This window comes from Sturnira hondurensis, unplaced genomic scaffold (assembly GCF_014824575.4).
Source record: "Sturnira hondurensis isolate 20B ecotype Veracruz unplaced genomic scaffold, ASM1482457v3 Scaffold0021214, whole genome shotgun sequence".
Classification (NCBI taxonomy): domain Eukaryota; kingdom Metazoa; phylum Chordata; class Mammalia; order Chiroptera; family Phyllostomidae; genus Sturnira; species Sturnira hondurensis.
In genome coordinates, this window is record NW_028093845.1 from 10,182,677 (window position 1) to 10,200,370 (window position 17,694).

The 17,694-nt window shown below is 42.3% G+C and overlaps 1 protein-coding gene across 2 annotated transcripts in view; it reads right to left on the minus strand.

Annotated features, from left to right (window-relative positions):
- The window catches only part of TET2 (tet methylcytosine dioxygenase 2), a 118,333-nt gene extending 117,541 nt beyond the window's left edge, over positions 1-792 (minus strand). For both annotated transcript variants that reach the window (XM_037031958.1, XM_037031959.1), the window contains exon 1: positions 505-792. The gene's annotated coding sequence lies outside the window, so the exon portion shown is untranslated. The remainder of the gene's footprint in view (positions 1-504) is intronic.
- Positions 793-17,694: the final 16,902 nt, after the last annotated feature.

The following is a 17,694-nucleotide window of genomic DNA, read 5'->3' on the forward strand; positions in this document are numbered from 1 at the left end:
GAGTGCGAACCCAGAGCCCGAGCGGCAGCAGAGGCAAGGGTCGAAAAGCCCGTCGGCGTTCTCTCCGGGGTGGGCGAGGGCGCACCAGGGGCTCGCGCGACTTCCACGAAGGGAGCGCGGTGGGAGGGTTAGAGGGGAACGCAGAGACCCCCAGACCTGAACTGTTTTAGAAGGGAACGCAAAGAAAACCCACACTTTCCTGGGGGTAAAAGGCCGGGAAACCGACTGGTCGGAGTGACAAAGGTAACTTTTCCGGGTTGGGAGCGGACGAGCCACCGCCGGAGAGGGGGGGAGAACGCAGAACTATAGGTTTAAGGGGGGGGGGATTAAAACTATATTTGTCAGCCATGTTGAAGAGGCTCCAGTAATTTGTGAAGCTTCCCTCTTCCCTCTCGGTATTGGTGGGTGACACTGCAGGGTTCGCTCCCCCGTCCCTGGAAGCCCGAGAGAAAGCGAAGGGGAGAGGAAAGGGGGAGTTTCGCGGGAAAAGAGAAGCGCTCTGACCTCGTTCTCGTCCCGCAGCCTTGCAGCAATGCAGCAGTTGCAGTCGTGTCTCCTTTCTAACAAATCCTAAAGGGCAGCCATCTTGCTTCCTTCTGCTTCTCTACGAAAGCAGCCTAGCCTCCGCATCAATATTCATAAGGCAGTTTGACGTCTGTTCTCATCACTCGGCGGGGCCGGCGTCTCGGGGCGGCCGCGCCGAGGGGGCGGACGTGACTCGCATGCCAGCCCGGCCTGGGCGCGCGGCGCTCGCGGAGGCGGCTGTCGCCCGAGCTCTCCTCCTCCTCCTCCTCCTCCTGCTCCTCTGCTGCCTCGCCAACGCCGCCGCCCGGCCTCCTCCTCCTCCTCCTCCTCCTCCTCCTCCGTCCGGATTCCGCCTCCTCCGCCGGGCCTCCGTCGCCGCCCTGGGGCCCTGAGCCCCCACTCCCAGGGAGTCACCCACCAGCCGGGGTGCCCTGCACCAAGGCCGTGGCGCTCGGGTGCCGGCCACCGGGGCGCGTGGTCCCGGCCCAGTTGCCCCCGCGCAAAGCAGCGAGAGCAGAGCGGGTTGGGGCGGGAGGGAGGGAGCGGCGCGCCCGCCTGTGCGCGGGGTGAGGGCGGGCGTGGGGGAAGATCCAGCCCCCGGGCGCAGCGGCCAGACCCCGGGCTCCCGGGGACCCTCGGACGCGTCTCCACGCTGGGTGAGGGCGCGGGGCAGGCGCGCATGGGGAGGTGTCGTGGGTGCCTGGCACAAGGATGCCAGACCCCAGTTAACCTTTTAAACTTTTTGTTGGTACCTTACTCCACCACTCCTTTAGTGGTATCTGAACTCCCCACTTCCCCGTGTGCGCCCACCTCCGTCCGGTCCCCTTACCCTATCCCTTTCGCCATCCTCCTTTGAGACTTCCAAGCACACACTCCGCGCGCACCCACCTCATCCCGCAGAGGCCCGCACCTCCATCCCGCGGTGGGTTCTCCGTCCACCGCCTCTCCCGGGTTTTGGCATCCTCTCGACGCAGTCACTTGAATCTTGCAGAGCAGAAGCACTCCTCAGGTTCTTTCAGGACATGCCCTTAGTGCACTAGGGCCTGTACTTTCAAAGATTTTGACACTTTAGGAAACTGACCGAGTCCCGCTACTCCCCGGCCCAGCCCACCTTCTGTTTACTTTGCCACGTGGGCTGGGAAGGAGAGGAATTCCCACACTTCTAAGAGGAATTTCTCAGTGACCACCTCTTCCTAGATTCGGTGGTGAGAAGGAAGCCTGTACCTTATTTTCCCGTAAGAGCCTCTATTGTAAATTTTCCCCCCACTCGTATAGTTAAATAACGAAGAAATAGACCCATCAAGGACAAAATTCCGAAAGACAGACGCTGGATTTTTCCCGATGTGCTGGACTCGGACGCGATAACTACGCCTGTTTATTGACAGTTTTTCATTTCTGTTGCCCAGTAGTTTTACTTTTCTTTATAATGCTCCTTTTCCTAATCATAACTTTTTATTTAAAAATGAGATAAAGAACAAAGCCCGTGAGAATCATGATATCGAATAGTAGATTCTGAGATTCGTCTTCTTTCTTTAAGCTGTGGCGTTACTGACATTCGAGTTTTAAAAACATATTTTGCGCACATCGTTTATAGCATCGCTACACTGTGATCCTTTTAAGCCAACACGAGTTCTTTTGTGTATCCTACTCTTTCGTGTCTGCAATATCTTCACAGGTAAAGTCTTCTGCTTATTTTATGAAATCGTAATATTTCCTCTTTGAAAGTTTAAGAAGGGAACTCTTTCTATGTGTCACATTGTTACTGAGATGAATGTTTAAAGTGTGTTTTAAAGAAACATTGTTTATTCCATTTTGAAACAAAGTTGACTCAGATTTCTGATTTTGCATAGGCTCAGAAAAAAACATTTATTTTCTCCATAAGTATTTCATTCTGTGGAAATGAATTTCCATCTTTTCTAACGGTCCACTATCATCCAGGACTCAGCAATTGCTTCTCGACTTCGAGTTGCTGGGGAAGTTTCTTGGATTTGGTTTTTTTTTAAGTCCAAAAAGTAAAGTTTTCCAAAAACTATGACATACATTTATGTAGTGCACAGTAAAGCAGAATTGCTAAGAGCTTGAGTTGGGGGTGTCCAACAGACCTCAGTGAATCTCCACTACTCTACTAACTGCGTGACCTTGAGCCTGGTCTCCTTAACTCTGTGTACAGGTTTTGTCATCTGCTACACACCCCCTAAAACAACAGGGTTGTTGTGAGGATCAAATGAGACACCAGGTAAGTACCTGAGTAGCTATTCTGATTACCAGTCATAAGCCATCTACTTCTAGGAGTTTTTCTTGATTGACTAGAAATACATAATGTCTTCTTACATTGAATAACATGTGGCAAGTACTGTATTCACATGCATCTCATGAACAGTTGCACATTTCCTTACTGACTTATATGATAATTGGAAAATGATCTTTAGGGTCACTTCCTTCTCATTTCATCTTTTAAATCTTTCACCCTCTGTATAGTAACAGGTGGTTCTTATCTATCTGGAATCATACTTGGCTTGCAGTTGGTTTTGCAACAGGCCCTAAGCCTTTTCTTACCAGCTACTTTCTCTGCACCCTCATGCCACCCATAAACACATGGTGGTGTTTTTTTAATTTAAAAGAAAATACATTACTCTTTTTTGATTACTGTGGCTTTTTTAACAGCAAAAGAGAAGCAAAATTCTGAAGATCCCAGGTGTAAAATAGTGAGATTTCTGTGCTGTTGATAAAAACAAAACAAAACAAACTCCTCTTAGTTCTATTTCTGGGAAAGAAAAGATGTGGTGCACATAATCAGTTATTTATTGGATATTAATGCACATTTGTATGGGTAACTCAGAGCCAGCTTTTATTAATTGTGTGCTTTCTTGAGATTCCTTTTATAAGTGCAGATAATCTATTTTTAAAAGCAATGTGCTGTTTTAACAAGTCACTGGTTATCAAATTCCTTCCCATTTCTTCCCTCAGACTAGAAATAGCAGCACTGCTTCCAGACAGAGAAATCATTGCTTCTTTCATGAAGAGAAAGTAACAGAACAAGTTCCAGGACCTGCTAGTATGTGCTAGAAAATTGCCTTGCTTGGCCTGGGCACCTGCTGGCTAACTCAGTTGCTCAGCCTCCCAGCTACTGAGGGTGGAGGTAGCTTCCTGTCTGCTCTGTCCATTCAAGATCTGACAACAGTAGCTTGCTTGACAATGCAAATTTCTTGTACTAACAAAAAAATAGTAATAGAGGATTCTTCATTTCCTCCCCACTTGCATAATAGGAAATTTTCTTTAAGGAGTTGATTTTTGTCTTTTACAAAGAAATAGTTGTGATACATACATATTGCTTTGAAAGAATTAGAGTGGCTTAACAAAAGCATTAAATCATTGCCTGTTGCTTCCCATTTACGAAAACATATTTCTGAAGTATGATGTGATGAAGATTCTCTGCATACCTAAAAAACCATTGACCTTCCAGCAGTGCAGCAGTCGTTTCTGCCAAGGGGCTCTCTTGTTTCCTTTTGTCCAGTGACATCACTGCATGCCATACCAAAGTACATATTTAACATAGGTAGAATGCTAATTTTTAAAAAATCTCTGATGAAACATTTAGATGGAAAAATTTAATCTATTGATATAAATTAGTATTAACAAGACCATGGTTATCTAAAGCCAAGAGTCATAATATGGTGGTGGTCTTGATAGATTCTCTTTTATTAATGTGATTTCTACTTACTTTTTCTATGATATTTTTTCTTATTGTTAAATTTCTCATTGTACAATTTGGAAAATTTAAAGAAATAGAAACGGCCCTGGCTGGTGTGCCTCAGTGGATTGAGCACTGGCCTGAAAACCAAAGGGTCACTGTTCAATTCCCAGTCAGGACACATGCCTGGCTTGCTGACCAGGTCCCCAATGGGGGGGGGGGGGGGGNATATGGTGGTGGTCTTGATAGATTCTCTTTTATTAATGTGATTTCTACTTACTTTTTCTATGATATTTTTTCTTATTGTTAAATTTCTCATTGTACAATTTGGAAAATTTAAAGAAATAGAAACGGCCCTGGCTGGTGTGCCTCAGTGGATTGAGCACTGGCCTGCAAACCAAAGGGTCACTGTTCAATTCCCAGTCAGGACACATGCCTGGCTTGCCGACCAGGTCCCCAATGGGGGGGGGGGGGGGCGGCGCATGAGAGGCAACCACACATTGATGCTTCTCTCTCTCTCCCTCCTTTCCCCTCTGTCTAAAAATGAATAAATGAAATTTTTGAAAAGAAGAAATGATACAAATGATATAATTCTAACTTATTTAAAGCTGCCACTATCAATTATGTGTACTGATTAAATAGGGACAAAATACAATATCAGGTGAGACTCAAATGTTTAATCCTGTTAAAAATATTGCCAAAAGCATTATAAAAAGAATATCAGTATCATTAAGGGACAAATGACATAGAAATGCCTCCAGAAATATTGTAAACATGTCGCTAATATCAATCTTTTTTCTTCTCACAAATTCTGACTTCACAATCCAGTAACTACTCTTCTTATTCTCACCCAAATTTGGTAAACTCACTTAATATCCCACTTTCTTTTGAGAGAATAATTTTTCAACTTTAATGATAAACTTCGATAAAGAATACATTTTTAACAGCGGTTACCTCAGCACCATTTTATATTTATTTAGGGTTTTACAGTTTTTAAAACATTTTTGTACACTATTATGTTTTTATGGTAAAGTATACAGTATATGTTTAATGTTTAATATTCTATATCATATGCATTTTTCAAGATGGCATTTAATTCCCATCTTCTAAATATGGGAAGTGAGATTCAATGACCTTCTCAAGGTCATGCGGCCTGTGAATGGAGGTGCACTTCTCAGACTCAAATTCCCTAAGTTAAAGATCAGGCCTTTTCTTTGCTACAACCCAATCTTCTTGTCTTTTCCTGCTCATCTTCCTCCAAATTTTTCTATTTTTAGTACTGACAGATATAGGAATCTTCCCTTGAAACTCAGAATAATTATCCATTATTCTTCGTTACAAAAACAACCCCAAAATAAAACACACCCCCAAACTCAGCTTTTACATTTCCTTATTCTTAATACTCATAAGCAAATCTAATACTAGTCATTAAATACTGGCTATGCTCCAAAGCATCGGGATAATTGTTTTACATGTTTCTTCTTTGAATGTAATGCTTTTTACAGGTAAATCAGGTAGGTAACATCTTGTTGAAAATGAAGGGTTGAGTAACTTGGTTGGAAATAAAGATCTTGAACCAAGGACTAAGTCTAGTAGGTTTGTCTGACTCTAAAGCTGCTGTCCTTTGCGCGCTGCGCTGCGCCATCTCCCTCTGTTAGCAGATACCGTTATCTCTGTGTAGGCCGTGGTACGTTTTGCGCACGTTGTTGTTATTTTTAAAGGAATAACATCCGTGTTCCCCATCTCTTCCTCATATAAAACAAAAGCAAAACAACCCTCTTCTGTCTAAATATCTACTTGGTTTTTCTTATCATCTGCTTTCTAACCATATTTTTTGTTTTGTTTTCCATTTTACGGTAAAAGGCTGGCATGCAGGAACTGTTAGGAACAATGATTACATTTGTGTAATAAACAAGGGACAGCACTCCTCTGCCCACCCCTGCCCCCACCGTTCTAGCCAACTAGCACACTGTTTAGGAAGATAAGTTCTGCCACGTGTTTTCCGTGTGGGTGTGGTGAAAGGGAACACCCTTGACCTGCTCCCGACTTCCTCCAACGATTTAGGATTCCTTCCTGCCAAAGGAGGAAACTGGCAGGTGGAATGAGCGCCACCTACTGAAAGCGTTAATAGCACATGGATCTTTGGGGATAAAATCCTTAGAATGGGATAGCAGGAAACCTTTCCATTGGGAAAACAAATCAGAAACACCTGTGGAGCTTTTGAAACGTCTACACAGCTGGGGTCCACTCTTCTGCTCCTTCTAGCCTCTTGGAGACTCGGATTAATGAGCTCTGAGGTGGGGCAGGAGTAACAATATTTTTCAAAAGATTCTGGGACAACCAGGTGTAAACATTTGCTTAAAAATCGTTGGTATAGCTTAATGTGTACAAATACAATGAAAACAATTAATTTTTATACTTAAGAGCATGCAGAGTTGTCACTCATGGGGCAAATGTGTGTCCTGTGTGTCCGTGTGGTCTGGGGGATCTTCACACCTTTGCAGATGTCTGGCTGAGCTGCGGGTGAGTCCCTTTTTGTCTTTCAGGTTGATTAATTCCATTTAGGTTATTTTCTGATGGGTAAAAAATACATATTTTGGAGAAGGGATAATTAACTGACAAAGAGTTATCCAGATTCACAGTGGTGAAAGGGCAGATTAGGGGAAACATAGTGACAGGGTTGATACCCGGATGCGTTGGGGGAGAAAGAAGTATTAGAAGTTGCACAAGTTCAATTTGTGAAGAATATTTTGGGATTTTTGTTCTCAAGGGAAAGTTCTATTGGTTGAGTTTTGTCACATTTTTCTAAAATTGTTTAAACCATCCTTTAGACAATGAGACAAACTGGTTCTGTTATCTTCCCCACGCCCACCCCGAATGTTGACTGTGCAATGGCATATGAGTGTATTTCTAGCATCAGGTTGGATATTAATGCAAGAGCTGTACACAATAAGCTAATTTTAGACCCCCCACAAGTTAAATCAATTTGTTTCTTACAGACAGTCTGTATGGAAAAGAAACAAACATTTAAAAGGTCATAGGCTAGTTGTTATTTGACCTTCAGAGTTCTTCGTTTATTTTAAAGTATGTTTTCGTACTGTCTAGATGTTGGTGAGAAAAACTAAAGGACTTGACTCAGTGCCAACCCAGAGACTGTGGGAGCACGAAAGGCCAAGCAGTTTCCTGCAAAGCTCACATTACCCACCTCTCTTTAATGTGTTTTATTTTCTATCGTAAAGAGCACAACATTATCACTATTTAGCAGCAAACCTCCTTGATCTGTCAGTAATTGGGGATGCCTCTAAGTCGAACATAAGTGATCACCAAACAATTATTGTGCATTTCACAAAGACTTTAATCCTCAAGAGAATAAATTGTAGCTAAGCAATGACCATAAAATAAGGGTTTCTCAAAGAATGGTTGGAATAGAAACTAAAAAGAAATAGACAAATACATACACATATTAAATCAGAACATCCAAATCATATCCTAAGGGAGTTTTTATTGGGGACCACTAACTTTTATTTCTCTGAAATCTTATGATCTCTGATCCTAGTTAGACTAGCTAGAGATAGGTATGCAAGAGGAAATATTGGAAAATGCTGTGTTTAGCTTACCATGGTGGGGGAGGGGTGGGTTGTCAGGTGGGTGCGATCCTACTGATAATACTAATGTATTTTAATGAAGGAAACTTCCCAGAATCTCCTTGAATCATAAAACACCAATAGCCACTGTTTTCTATTGAACAAGAACTAAAAGAGTCTCTCTCTAAATTTAAAACCCAGGAAAGGATAAAGTCATAATTTTGATGGATGAGGACTGCTGTTAAAAGTAAAAACAGATATCCAAAAATTTAGAAAGAGAAATTCAGTCTAATATAAATAAATAACACAGTCCAGAATTGTGGTCTAGACTCTGCTACTGAAAACTTGCCAAAAATAATAACTTTAATACACATTATCTCATTTAGTATATACAATAATCTTGAAAATAGTAAGGCAGTTATGACCCAACCTATTTCTATTTTTAAACATGAGGGAACATGTGTTTAACACATGAGGGAACATGTCAGAGAGATTAAGTAACTTGCCCAGGGTCACACAGCAGGTGATCCATTCTCAGATTTAAGCCTTCCTCAATATTCTTTCCACAGACTGAAACTAAAGGGAAACAAATAAACCAACTTCAATTCTTTCCCGGAGGCAGAAAAGAAGCTCTGATCAACTTGTGACATTGTATCTTTGGCTGATCACATTTTCTTTTCTTGGCTGTGCTCACACAGAGGAGAATGCTACAATAACAGACACATTTAGGAAAAGTGTGTTTAAGATATTCCTTTTTTATTGTTTAATGTCATTCATCCACTGTGGCAGGAATTCTGTTGACTCCAAATGTGAAGTGAAAATTAATCTATTCCCTGAAAAATCCTCAGGGAAAGAATAACAAGTTACTCAGAGTCCTGCAATAAAATATTGACTTTTTTTCTTGATTTCTCTATTCTCAAGCCATAGGAAAAATGTGTGTGTGCATGCATGTGTGTGTGTGTGTATTTAAAGCAAAATCATTGGACAAGAAGATATAGACTCGCATTTTGACAGAAAATAATGTTAAAAAATATCTAGTTAATTGAAATAATTTTTTTGTTTTATAGAGTGGGGCTGGAGAGAATGAGTTTTGGGAGATTTAAGTCAGATATCCACACTATTCTAAATTTTCTAAAGAAACCGAAACTCAGAATGAAACTATGCATAAGTGTGGAATAAGTACAGTATTTTACCCTAAACTATTTCAATGAAAAGACAAGTTTCATATAATTTTAGCAAATGACGATGCTTTCCAACAAGGCTGCTTGTCAAGCAAGGACACTTTATCATGTATCCTATACCTTTAGAAAGAAAGCTAAGTGGAATACATTTATTATACAGTTGTTAATTCTTGGTGACAATAATTGTTTTACTTTGTAGCTTGCATTTTTACTTTTAAACTTTTAGAGACTTCATGCATCAGCCTATGTGGGGGGTGTGGATATTGATAGTAATGCATACAATTCAGAAACATAATGTTGGTGACAAGAGAAAGAATGGTAGATCCCACTGTTTAGTTGGGACTTTTTGAATTGCTTTGTTTCTAAAAAGGCTGTACCATAAATTCAGAGGTTCACAAGAAGCTAACCGAAGGATGTGAGACAAGTGAAAACTTAGTCACAACACCTCAGAAATTTTTCAAAGAATTTTAACCTTAAAAAATGTCAGTCTTACTTTCCGTTGCATAAATGGTTGTTCAAGTCTGAATTTCTAATTTATAATACTTTATGGTAGTGCTTGAGAAACACGAATGTGTCCCTTGTGACTCAGTGTGCACATTCTTGAGAGGCATTTGAATCACTGCGTGACTGAAACCAAACCAAGTCAACCTGTGTCACCAGGAGGGTCTGCTTGGGAAACCCTCAGGGTCTGCTTGGGAGGATAGGGCTGGATGGAAACACTGTCATAGAACATCCCTCAGAGAGTTATAATAATGACGTACCTGTTTATTCTTGTTTCACATCAGGGGTGGCAGTTCCCGTCCTCTGCTTTCTCATCCTTATGCTATGTTAAAATTAAACTTGTGTTATGATGGATCATTGCTTTATTCTCACTTTGATAAGCTGATTTATTCTTTTACTAAGTGAAAAAATACTGTACAAGATGTGTCCCCTGCCCTCACAGAGCTTATCTGTGGGAAACCGATACACAAATGGGCAATTATGAATCATTTTAGGATGCATGAAGAAAAGCGTGTTGTGTGCAATAATAAGGGTACTGAGCTCATATGTGCAACTTTGGAGGAAACTTCTCATGAAAGTAACAGTTAAGCTGCAATCTTAAAGATGAATAAGAAGTATTCAGGCCAAAGCATACTTGGTGGAGATAAAAGAATACACGAAGACTGGGACACCACAGTGCATGGGATGCTTGAAGAAATACAACACATTCCAAATAAGTTGAATAAAAAAACAAGAGGAAATTTCCAGCCAAGATGGAAGCATAGGTGGATAGGCTTTGCATCCTCACTCAACCAAAAGAAGGACAGCAACCAACATAAAAAGAAAGAACAACCAAAACTGCCAGAAGATCAAACTGTATGGAATTCCGACAACCAAGGAGTTAAAGAAGAAATCTTCATCCAGACTGGTAGGAGGGGAGGAGATGGGCAGCTGGACAGATGGAGAGGCCTCATGGCAATGCACCAGACTAGATGGGTGAAGTGCAGGCTGGTGGACAGTGGGGTCCCACATTTGTGTGCGGATAAGTCAGGAAGAAAAAAATGGTTTGTGCGACAGACTGCACAACCCAGTATTCTAATATGGGACACTAAAGCCTCACAACCTCTGACTGAGAAAAACCTGTGGGGGTTGCAGCAGTGGGAGAAACCCCCAGCCTCACAGGAGAGTTTGTTGGAGAGACCCACAGGGTCCTACAATGTACGCAAACCCACCCACCTGGGAATCAGCACCAGAAGGGCCCAGTTTGCTTGTGGGTAGTGAGAGAAGTGACTGAAAGGGGAGCAAGAACCAAATAAGTATTGTTTTTCCTTCTCTGACCCTCCTGCATGTACAGTGCCACAGCGCAGCAGAGTGGGTTGCCCCGCCTTGGTAAATACCTAAGGCTCTGCCCCTTAGAACCTAACAGGTGCACAGAGACGAAGAAATATGGCCTAAATGAAAGAAGAGATCAAAACAGCAGAAAAAGAACTAGGCAATGAGGAGATAGCCAACCTATCAGATGCAGAGTTCAAAACACTGATGATAAGGATGCTCCCAGAAATTACTGAGTATGGATGAAAAAGAGGAAGAAGGTGTGAAGTCTATACAAAATGAAATAAGAAAAATATGCAGAGAAGCAACAGTGAAGGGAAGGAAACCAGGACTCAAATCAATGATTTGGAACAGAAGGAAGAAATAAACATTCAACTGGAACAGAATGAAGAAACAAGAATTTTTAAAAAATGAGGAGAGGCTTAGAAACCTCCAGGACAACTTTAAATGTCCCAACATCCAAATCAGGGGGGAGCCAGAAGGAGAAAATGAAGAGCAAGAAACTAAAAATTTACTTGAAAAAGGAGAACTTCCCCAATCTGGCAAAGGAAATAGACTTCCAGGAAGTCTTGGAAGCTCAGAGTGCCATAGGAATTGGACCCAAAGAGGAATACACCAAGACACTTCATAATTGCATTACCCAAGATTAAAGACAAGGAAAGAATCTTAAAAGCAGAAAGAGAAAAGGAGAGAGTTACCTACAAAGGTGTTCCCATAAGACTACTAGCTGATTTCTCAAAAGAAACCATCCAGTCAAGAAGGGGCTGGAAAGAAGTATTCCAAGTCATGAAAGTCAAGGACCTACACCCAAGGTTACTCTATCCAGCCAAGCTATTGTTTAGAATGGAAAGGCAAATAAAGTGGTTCCCAGATAAGGTCAATTTAAAGGGGTTCACCATCACCAAGCCCTTATTATATAAAATGTTAAAGGGACTTATCTAAGAAAAAGAAGATTGAAACTAGAAACAGTAAAATGACAATAAACTCACAACTATCAACCATGGAACCTAAAGAACAAAACACACTAAGCAAACAAGTAGAACAGGAACAGAATCAAGGAAATGGAGTTCACGTAGAGTTATCAGTGGGGAGGGAGTAGGGAGGAGAATGGGAGAAAAGGTACTGGGAGTAAGAAGCATTAATGGTAAATACAAAGTGGACAGGGGGAGGTTAAAAATAGTACAGGAAATGGGGAAGCCAAAGAACTTACATGTAGGACCCATGCACATGAACTGCAAGGCAGGAGGCGATAAAGCGGAGGAAAAAAATGAGACAACTGTAATAGTATAATCAATAAAATATACTTAAAATGTGTGACTGTTCAACAAAATGTCAGGAGCGGGTGTGGGACCGCTCAGGCTGCAGCAGGGTGCAGCATCTGGACCTTGAGGGTGAGTGTAAATCATGGAGCGAGGTTTGCATTGTGGCCAAAATGCAATGGGACACTATAGTGTGTTTTGAACGAGAAGGAAATGATCAGATTTGGACTTTAGAAATATCTCTGTCGTCGTAATGGTGAGAATGGATTGAGAGAACACAACAGCAGAGGCTAGGACCCCAGTGAGGACATGGGGCAGGTTGCTTAGGAAAAAATTAGAGTGTCTGGCTTAGAGATGAAGCCATAGGAAGAAGAGGATGGAGAGGTCAGTACATTCGCAGGTGAAAGTGGAGCACAGTCTTTACTTTGAAGCAAGAGTGGGGCAGGCGTAGGGCTTTAGGATGCCACCCAAGTTTGTGGCTGGACCAATGAGGTGGTTGGCGGTGACTTCAACTGGAGTTGGAAATAACAGCAAAATGACAGCCCTGGAAATAAGATCTGGGAGTTGTGGGAGAAAAAAAAATCAGGGATGAAAAAGTTGAGTTTGAGGCACCAGAGGGTCATCCATGTGGAAGTGTGTAGCAAGTGGCTGGATATCTGAGCTTAAACCCCAGAAAAGAGATTTAGAATGGATTACGAAAGTGTGAATTATCTGCATCAAGATGGCAGCTGGGAAAGATAACCGTGGGCTCCGAGTGAGAAGAAAAGTGGAGCCCGAGCAGAGAGACAGAGGAACGCCACCCTGGAGGTCCGAGAACCAGCAGAGCAGCCCCCAAAGGAGGGAACTTGGGGTGTGCGGTGCTGTGGGAAGCAGCTGAGGACGAGCTTCATGAGGAGGTCTGACCTGGTCATCAGGGCCACATACTGTGGAGGTGTCCCCTGAGGCATGTCATGAGAAGTGTCCCCTGCAGCTACCAGTGGTGCATGGACTGCAGTACTTGGCGAAGTGAGCTTCATGTCGTGGTGACAGACCGACAGCCTGAGGGTGAAGGATAGACAGGAAGTGGGGATGTGGACATAGGGAGTGCAGAAAGCTATTTAAAGAAGGTTAGCTAAAGAGAGGAGGAAGGAGACAGCACAGATGCTACAGAGGGGTGTGGAACTGTGCACAGAATTCTTTAAGATGAGAGAGACTTGAGCTTGTTTACTGATGGGAAACTGCAAACTGAGATGGGTGGTTAAAGATACAGAAAACAGAAGAAAATGTATGGAACAAGATCCCTGAAATGTGGGGTCTTTTAAAGACTATTCTACTGACAAGCTGGGGTAGAAGATAGGGCTTGTAAAAGAGAGTGGCCAATTAGTTCCATGTAAATGAATTTTTCCACTTTTTGTGGCTCAGGTAGGGCATAGTTCATAGTGAGTCCACGGGCTAAAAGAAGTCATTTCGTTGTGTCCCCTCCTCCATCTCCCCCTCTCTAGCGGGCCCTGTGGACTTTATCATTGCTTTGGGGAGAGAAAAATGGAGTCTGTGAAATGTATTATGCATTAAAAGTTGATGGTTTGGAAGAGGCTGAGGTAATGTCTGTAATATAATACACAATTCTAGAAGTCAGAGCTTCCTTTATAATACAAGGGTGTATTAGAGAACACCACAAGTGATAAATAAAATAAAGCTTGTCTGTGGTGGCAGAGCCTCTCCATCCGGGTGATGAGCAGTGATGGCTGTCGTTTCTGGCCCGTGCTTCGTACTCCAGCGGGAGCGCTGTGAGGCAAGCACAGCTGCAAGAGTACACACCAACTACTGATTGCCTCCTGAGTGCTGGACACAAAGTGCGTATTACTTTTATATTCTTACAATAATCCTGTAAGTTAGATATTATGATTTTCAATTTACAGGTCAGGAATAGCTCAGAGAGAATACATTTCTGCAAAGAGCTAGTAAGTGGCTAAATGAACACTAGAACTCTGGTTTGTCTGTTTCAGAGTGTGAACACTGTGCATTGAGCATCGTGATGTATCTTTCAGAAATACCTAATTTAAATTTAGTTTTACTCCACCCTGGCTGGTGTGGCTCAGTGGATTGAGTGCTGGCCTGTGAAGTGAAAGGTCGCCGGATCGATTCCCAGTCAGGGTACCTGCCTGGGTTGCAGGCCAGGTCCCCAAATGGGGGCGTGCGAGAGGCAACTAATGGCCCTTTCTCTCCCCCTCTTTTTCCCTCCCTTCCGCTTTCTATAAAAATTAAAAATAAAATAAAATAAAACAAAGTAATACCACAAACTGAATGGCTGAAACAGAGAAATTTATTGAAAAAATAATAAAAACATAAAATTAATTTTATTCCACATTTTCCTCATAGTCACATGTTATTATGCAACTAAAATATCTTCTCTGTAAGACAACAGTAAATGCAACATGGGGAAAATTGGTGTAAAAGCAGAGAGTGCTGGAGGAAAACCAGACCCAGAAACATAGAGATTAATTGTAGGAGAAAAAAATTACCTCCAGCTCCACATATTCCTACAGCTTGCCTGTTTGTTCAAGCTGTTCATTTCTTCATTTAATAAATGTTATTTTTAAATGTACAGACAGAGGTATGTTGGTTTTTTTTTGTAAAAATAGAGCTGAAAGTAATCGCACAATTAAGTACTCAATCCAATTATGACAAGCACCGCAAAGGAGGAGTTTAGAGACTGGGGAGGGATGATGATAAAAGGAAGGGTAAAACTCAGTTTAGAAGTCAACTTAAGTTATTTTTATGAAAAGCCTTTGGAAAACGAGTAGAAACGAACCAGTCTCCTGGGGCATGGGGAGCAGTCTTGTTCCCGGCAGAGGGCAGCACAGCAAAGGGGAGGTCCAGAAGCAGGGAGAGAAATGGCACAAGGTCCCTGTGGCTGGAGGATGAAATCGGATGACGCTGGTGAGGTGCGCAGGGGCCAGAACATACAGGGCCTTCTAGGTCACATTGAGTCACTTTTTGTGATTGTCTATTGATTTCACTTGTTCAGGATCCATATTCCCTTTTGTCAGGTAGTAACTATCCTTGGGGAGGCGAGGGGGGGGGGAGGGGGGGTGCGGGGGAGTGGCTCAGGGAGATCTGTCTAGTCTCCCTTCAGCTTATGGGAGGTCACATGTTAAATCTTGTCCAATCAGAGAATAACCTCCACCTCTCCATGCAGGAATAATTAAGAGGAAACATAGAACCCAAGTCAGGCCAATCAGAACCAGTAAGACTAACTTTCAGCCTTTTGCTGGTAATGCTAAGGAAAAGTATTTTCTTTCTACTGGGATTGTGGGTCCTATGGGATGTAAACCTAAACCTTTGGGAACCACAAGAGAAAAGCTCATTTTGTTTTAAAGGATATGTTTCTCCTGCAGTGTAGCCAACATGGAGAGGGTGGACAAATGAAGAGGGAGTCCAGTTGACATTGTTGAACACATCTACTCCATAACTTTTCAGTTTTGTGAACCAGCAAAGTCCTCTTATCAAGGCAAGCCTGTTGGAGATATATTTTAGCCATTTAGATCTGGAAGGGCTTTGAATTATTTTTTAAAAAATACAGTATAAAGCCCTGGCTGGCGTAGCTCAGTGGATTGAGCACGGGCCTGCGAACCAGACGATCGCGGTTCGATTCCCAGTCAGGGCACATGCCTGGGTTGCAGGCCAGTTCCCTGCAGGGGCCAGTTCTCAGCAGGGGATGCAGGAGGAGCAACCATACATTGATGTTTCTCTTCCTCTCTCCTTTTCTTCCCCTCTAAAGATAAATAAATAACATATTTTAAAAAATACAGTATAAGAAATTAAGTATGGGAAGTACCAGACTCTGAAATGTGGAATTAGTTGAATATAGGTAGGAAAGAGGTGATGAGGACCACTCTTTTTTAGCTAAGAAAGTTACACATCAGTTGATTAACTTGCTATTTGTGGTATCTTGGGCCAGAGCATAGGCCTATTGGCACAGGATATTAGAGGATATGTTTGGGAAGGCAAATCGGCTATATGTGGGTTTCTTCTTATGGGGTTTGATGATGACCTTTATGAAAATGACAAGCTGTGGTTAAAGCTGGTTTGTCAAAAGCAGTGAAAACACTCAGAATAGCCCTTACCTAGACATTCAAAACAGCTGAGGGTCAGAAGCATTTTACTTCTTTGGAGTTTGAAAACTCAGGTCTCTGCCCCAATCTACATTTTGTGCTAGCAAATGTTGGGGTGGGGGATGGATAGAATGAAGTTGGAAGATAAGATTGAAACCAGGAGCACTACTCACCCCTGTTGACATAACACCAAGGTCAAAACCCCTCTGGCATCTAGACTCAAGGATTATGCATCAACACTAACTCTGGCTTTGTTGCTAACTCACTGAGTTTACTGGAAACAAAGAGATTGTAGAGTTTACTAAGCTTTCAAGGAACTTGGGTTTCCAGAGAAACTCAAATACCTATAACCTCAGGGCTGTGATTGTTCAACCCCCAAGGCAATCCTCAGTCAGGATCCTAAAGCCACACTAACAGAAACAGCACTATTAGTAGTGGGGTATGATAATTAGAAAGTAAATTCTCCCCGGGGCCTTTCTAAGCTGTGGTCCAACAAGACAAATTACGAGGGAAATCATTCCAGAAGACTCTGGAAGAGCAGACAGAAGGGCTCCCCAACAAATGCAGTCTGAAGCCAAGACAAGGTAGCCTTCTGCTCCTGTTCAGCAGGATAATGTCTATGAAGATAGTATATTGCATGTCACCCACTTCCCATTTCCCTTTTTTAAGCAGAAGTTTTTATGGTAGTTACTTTTTTTCCCTCCTCATAAATGTATATATTATGCTCGTTGGGGACAGTTCAATGTATCATTTTTCTGTCGACTTCTGAACCACGAGGAAGGCACATTAACAAGTAAGTCTGAACTCACAGTAGATGCAGTAACTGGATAAAACTTGAGTGGTGCTGGTACATATGGTTTTGATTCCATATAATATTATTGCTTAATGTAAACCTGGGGAGTTTTGAATTTTTAGGTATAAAAAAAAGATATGTGGATGTTGTGCAGGCAAGCAGTGAATTGCAATAATCAGGTATTGTTTTGACCTACCCAGAGTCCATTTTTCCTGGGTTCACTCCCTTATTTTCTCAGTGGAACTACTCTCTTCTCCCCCAACCCCCACCACAGCCCACTTTTATTAGAGGTGATTAAGTGGGTCTGATTTCACTTGCAGCTTCAGAAGGTCGACATCCACACAGACCCGAACAATTAGGACATGGCAAGCCCCTGGTTTTAGCTACTGAGTCTGGACATCCTCATCTACATGTTTGTATCATGGCTGGTTAAATCAAAAGCAGTGAGGTAGTTCTGGGCCCGTGGAAGAGGCCTTTTATTTCTGTCAGGATTGCTGCAAATGTAGAAAAGAGTCCTGAAGTTTCTAGTGCCTATCATAAATAAAGCACCCACCCAACAACAGAACTGAAATAGGTGACATGAGAGTAGAGATGTTATACAGAGTAAGACTCAGTCTTGGTGCTACAGTTCAAACCACTTCATCTCGCTGAACCTAAAGATGATCCATCTTTGAAATATTTCATCATGTGAGCCAATACTCCCTTCATTTTGCTCCTGTATTTATTTGAGAGGGGCAATCTTGTTTATGTTGAGT